The sequence below is a fragment of the Pseudonaja textilis genome, chromosome 1 (assembly GCF_049901715.1).
Source record: "Pseudonaja textilis isolate UNSWEBS1 chromosome 1, rPseTex1.2, whole genome shotgun sequence".
NCBI lineage: Eukaryota > Metazoa > Chordata > Lepidosauria > Squamata > Elapidae > Pseudonaja > Pseudonaja textilis.
In genome coordinates this window covers 279,704,650-279,711,009 of record NC_141990.1, presented here as the reverse complement: position 1 = coordinate 279,711,009, position 6,360 = coordinate 279,704,650, and positions in this window count along the sequence as shown.

Sequence of the window (6,360 nt, the reverse complement as noted above, 5' to 3'; positions counted from 1 at the left end):
TCTAGACACTTGTCCTCATGTTCTATGTTTGAACAAAATTGTCCCTGGCTCCTTTGCACTTGTCATGGCTACTGTTTACATAACATATATTTTTTTTTAAAAAAAAATTGAATTGGTTGCCTTACTCAATTATCACCATAAGGACAGTTGGCTAACTAAATATTCCCAGTTTTTAGTTTCTCCTTCTGGCACTTCCTGTATGGCCAGTATGGAAGATAGAATGAATATGTGTCAGAGGTTTATTGTCCTACATTGGCAAAGACAGATGGCTGCAAGGATTGGATCATACCCTCAGGCTGTAAAAATAAAATAGTGAATAGAGTGGCTTGTTGTGTGATGTAGAGATGGTAGAGATTGCCAACACTCAATGGCTGAGATACAAACCTCTGTTTTTTTTTATTGGATTGCTAACAGTTCTAAACCCATATTATAAGAATATTAATACTGATCTAAGATTCTAGTTCTCATTGTAATATGGAAAAGCACCATTGTTTTGCTTTATGCCGTAGCCCCACACAGCATAAGAAGCTATTTTTTTTCTTAATAGTTGAAAAATGTGTAATTGGAAATCAAAATTTGGTACAACTGCCAGTCGCCACTCAAACAGAATCTATCTTTTTGTTTTGTTTTGTTTATTTGGATTTTAAAACAAATGTGAATGCACAGTGACCTCCAATCACTGAATTTTATAGCTGCTTTCTTTAAACATCAGACCATACTCAACTCTTTTCTGACACTGCGTTAGAGATAAATGAAAACAGGGCTGGGCAAGCTGCCTTTTTAAAATAATTGTTCGCTGTTACTAATATTTTCACTGATACTGACACTAGGGTATCTCTGAAGAGTTATAACCATATTTCAACTATCTGGATGATTCGTGGCTGATGGAAAGGGCATATATTTCCTGTATCTCTTTATTGTCATCTTGGGGTCATTTCAGTTTTTGCAGCTCAGAAAGAAAAGTCCTAACATGGTCTAAATCAGAGGTCTCCAAAGTTGGCAACTTTAAGACTTATGGACTTCAACTCTCAGAATTCTCCAGCCAGCGAGAATTTGAGAGTTGAAGTCCACAAGTCTTAAAGTTGCCAACTTTGGGAACCCCTGGTCTAAATGATAGGCCACTTGTCAGTATATAACATTTTTTAGCCATCTGCTTGGTAAAGTCCACACCTTACAGGCCATGACACATTCCCTGCTGCTGGCTTATTCTGGGCAGCTGCCATTTTCATTTTTTGTAATGATCAAGAACTTTATCAGAAATTAAAATAGGCACAGGCATTTTGCTGTGTCACCCAAGCAACATAGAAATAAAGAGATAAAGGGAAGCAAATGCAAATCTATACGTTTTGTTGCTCACTGACATAAAAGCTTCCTTTATATCTACCATACTGACCCAGTTCTGTCTACCTGGCAAGTGCCAGGAGAAGACCCTTGTTGAGAAGTTCACTGAATATGCAGCTTCATTCTATGCAATATCTCTGAAGTGCTATAATATCCATTGTTAATGGTTCCCAATGATGTTTGCCCAAATTTAGCTTGGCATTCTTTATATGTTTCTTTATATGTTTCTTATTGAGTGCAGTTGCTTTATATGTTTCTTATTGAGTGCAGTTGTTCACTATCTGTCTTTAAATCTTCATTTCCTCACATGATGGACAAACGGAAATCTGCTAGAACTAATCCTTCCACTTCTAATTTTAGCATTAGCACGAGATCCTCCCATGCTATGTAGCTATGTCTAAGGATCTCATATATTCTATTTTTTCATATATATATCTGTTACCATCTTTAATCCATGGTCATAGCTGCTAATAAGCCTACTTAAAAAGCCACATTGGAAGCAGAGGTGGCCACAGAGACTATGCTGTTGGGCTCTTGATTCAAGATGAAGCCAACAAAGAGAACAATACTAGTTTTAATCATAGTTGTTGTATTTTATTCGATGTGTCTGCATCTTCATATCAACTGATATCCATTCTTCATTCCAGAGTAACTGATTGCATTTGTTTTACAGCAGGTCCAAAGGGAGCATGTGCAGTCTTGCACCACCTGTATGCAAAATATGTTGGAATTAACTACTGCTGCTGTTACTTGATTTGCATGTTTTTCAATAAGGACCTGATAGTTTATTTACTGTGAGTTGAGATGTTTATAAATATGCAATTTTTAGTTAGGAATTTGTGTAGGTGGCAATTTGTACAAAATACTGAGGAAGGATGGAAGCTGGCATTTAAACAAAAATCATTAAATAACCTATTCCCAGACGGTACATTATAACTTGCATGGTGCATATATCTTCAGCATGAGTTCAGAGTTCTAGGAACTGAATGCTACAGTCTAGGGCAGAGGTTACAAACTCGAGGCCTGGGGTCTGGATCCAGCCCATAGGGTGCTTAGATCTGGCCTGCGGGGCCTCCCTGGAAACAGTGAAGGACCAGTCTGCAGTATCTCTGCCAGCAAAAACAGAACTCAGGGTGGCTGTGCAAGGTCCCCCTAGGCTCCATTTTTGGTCACAATGGCCTCCTGTAGCCCTCTGCCAGCAAAAACTGAGGCCATGCACTCCATTTTTGAAAACAGCCTTGATGAGTGATGTCAAGCTGGCCATGCCCACCTTGGCCATACCTCCCCCCCAGCCCCCTGACATCAAACACAACCCTGATGAAGCCCTCAATGAAATCAAGTTTGACACCCCTGGTTTAAGGGGAAGAAGGAGAGACACTTAGTTAATAGGATGCTCTGGATAGGCAGAGTTCCTGAATTACTGGATAGAATTAGAATAGAATAGAATAGAATAGAATAGAATAGAATAGAATAGGAAGGTACTTTGGAGGTCTTTTAGTCCAACCCCCTGCTTAAGCAGGAAACCCTATACCATTTTAAACAAATGGTTATCCAATCTCTTCTTAAAAACTTCCAGTGTTGGGGCATTTACAACTTCTGGAGGCAAGTTGTTCCACTGATTAATTGTTCTAACTGTCAGGAAATTTACAGAAATTGAATTACGAGGGTCTATAGTGTGTAGGGTTGAAAATAAATCAAGTTATTAAGTTACTGTGATGGATTTGCACAATGCCTGAAAATAATGCAGAACTGAATGTTTAAAAACACCTAAGTTATATCCAACCTCAAGAAAGTGCTCAAGTAACAAGACTTCCTAATCGTTTTCCTCCTCCTCCCTGCTATGGATGCACCAAAGCTGAGGCAAAGATGCCCCGTTGGTGGTCCTGACAGTCCCTCAGCAATCTTAAATTCAGTTGCTAGGAAATAAATCACGCACTGTTGAGATGGAATCAGTTGATTCAACCCCTTGCTTTAATAAAAATATTTTAAATATTTTATATTTTTGAAGACATGCAAGAATAGCAACCTCTATTTTGTTTTATATTATAACTTAGTAAATGTATACTAGAGATGACTGAATTAGCCAACATCTAATTTGAATGTCAAACACTGGAGGTTTTAAAGAAGAGATTGCACAACCATTTGTCTGAAATGGTATAGGGTTTCCTGCCTGAGCAGGAGATTGGACCCAGGGCCGTCTTAACAGCAATATGGGCCCTGGGCAAAGCAGTGTGCTGGAGCCCCTATGACAAATACTCATAGGAATAAAAATGTAAATGGTCAATAAAATTAAATATATATTTGTTTTATTGAAACTTCCAACAAAATTGGAGTTGAAAAACACAATAATAATCAGTAAGTGATGCAATTTCTGTATTTATATGATACAAGGTGCATTGAAGGGTTAACCTACTCAGATTAGTAAGGGGCCCCTTTGCTCATGGGGCCCATGGGCAAGTGCCCATCAAGTCCATCCATTAAGACAGCCCTGGTTGGACCAGAAGACCTCCAAGGTCCCTTCCAACTCTTATTTTGTTATTCTGACTGTGGGATTTAACCTGAGGAGTAGATTTAGTTCACATTTGTGATTCAAAGAGTAGAACAGAACAATTCTGTTTTTATGTTTTATGTTTTCAGTGTTTGATTTAATTTGATTAAAGTGTGCTTGTATATATGAGCCGTCAAAACTTATCCATCAAAAACTCAATTTGTTTTGGAGGTCACTAATCTTACACCATGGACTGAACTGATACAGTGATTTGATTTGAAGGGATAATTTAATCAAATCAAGAGCATTATGCCATCCTAGAGGATTACCATTGTAGCAGTTTTCAATCAACCAAGCCAAATTTGGAAGCCATAATGGTGGTCAATATGGAGACGGGTTTGATACCTCAAAAATATATTGCTCTAAGCATTCCCATTGCCTGTAGAGGTTGTAGGCATGCTGTGAAGATTTAATTGCAGACTGATTCCATGGGGACATCTCTGATAATGCCAGATTTTTTTTTAATGATTTTGGTCCTAAATCAAATAGGGAGAATTTAGAGAACAAAAGAGGACAAAATAAATGATAGAAGACCACAGAAGAAACAGTATATTCATTTTCTGGGCTTTTAGAGTTTTCTAAAAATCCCTGTAAAAAAAAAAAACTTGGCAAGTGAAAATAGTACTATTCCCGGATATTTGGGAAATTAAATTTGGATTTTACACAATCTGCCTCATAGTTTTCTGCCGAGTATCAGATAACGCAGTGGGTGACCCTGAACTCTAGCAGGAACCCCATTTCTTCATTCAATTTCTTCAAGTTTTCACTTCTTAAATCCTGGATTCATTATTGAAACAATACAAATATTAACATTATCTCTTGATCACTGAATCCAAGATTCAATTTTATATGACAAGTTACTTTTATGTTCAGTTTTGACAAAAATTTTATTCCAGTTGTTTCAGGTCATTATTACCTTTATAGTTGGTCACTTAAGAATGTTCTTGTTTTGAATGCCTTCTGCACTGATTTACTCAAAGGTGTGCAAATTGTAAAGTTGATGTTTATAATTTATCTCTTTCCCTTTCTACCCAAATCCAGGAGAAAGAAGTTTCCTAATTTCACACTCCTAATTATTCAAGTTATTTATTATGTCTCCTTGTAATCAGCTGCATTCACTCTTTAACATTTATATCAAAATCTATTTATCAAGCAAATACAAAAACGCTGTAATGCATTTATCTAGTCCACACCTGTAATGTTAGTTCAGGAAATGAAGAGAACATTACATCCTTTTGCAAACACCACTGAAATAGGAAAAAAACAACCGGATACTTTAATTGCCATATAAAATATAAGGCTTATGTTCCACATATTGACAAGTGTTGCTTTGAACCTAAAGTTTAGAGATTTAATTTTTCTGTCTCTTTTAATGAATATTTCAACAACAGCCGCCTCCTGTGGGTTGGAATAAAAAGTAGTTTGTATACCTACTACAACATTTGCAGACCTCCTTGGTTCTGTTTTTAATGTGATGAAAATTTGCACGAATAACAAAGAGAAAAATGTCATGGTAACTAAAACATTTCCTATCCTTGTATTTTAGAGGGAAACCAAATCAAAGGTCTTCAAAGAATTACTAGGGTTCTTTCTAGGAGGTTATTGACAAATATGTAGCTTGTCTCCCGAGTTTGTGCCTCTTTCACAGATTGGTGTATTTGTGATCCCACAGGCAGGAATAAGCGTCTGTAATTCATTTCTCCTTGTTAACTAGTGTGCTTTTGTGTGGAGGATGATTGACAGCAAACTCGGCTTAGTCCCAACGGATGAGCTTGTTAGCAAAACCCTAGTATCCTATCTCTAATAAAGCATATCAGCAGTACATTTTGTCCTATCTATTAGCCTCTCTGTTTCTTTTTTGTGAAAAGCTGAGTGTCCCTTTGAAGCAATGACAAATAAACCCCTGAACTGAAGTGCTAGGCTGCCTTATGGACAGCTGGATAGTAAATGTCACACCGTGTATAGAATGCCTATTATCAGAGTGAGCCATTTGTTCCATGCCTTTCAGTATCTTAATGTAATACAAAATTGCTAAATCAAGCCCCATGTCTGTGACAGAACATAATTAATGAGAAAGCAGGAGCCAATTCAACACTCTTTATTGGGACCTAATTGGCTCAGGCAACAGAGTTGTCACTCAACAAGAGACTTCCTTTAAAGCAATTTTGTTCTTGGTTGTATTACAGAGCCTATTAAATTGTCCCCTCCTTGATCGCACAAAGAAGTATCTGCATGCAATAATTAGCTTTTCCAAGGGGATTTTTTTTTAACTCTTTCTGCAGCAGAAAAAAATTCAAGCTCTGCTGGAGGAAACAGTCAGCCTATAGAGATATAGGCAGCCTGGAGGCTGGAGAATTGTAATCTTCTGAAGGCCTATCAGAAGGCTGCAAAACCTCCAGCTGGTGCATAATGCATTGGACCTCCCTCACATTAGGGAGGGTCAAAGCAAGCACATCTGTGCTGTTCAGACA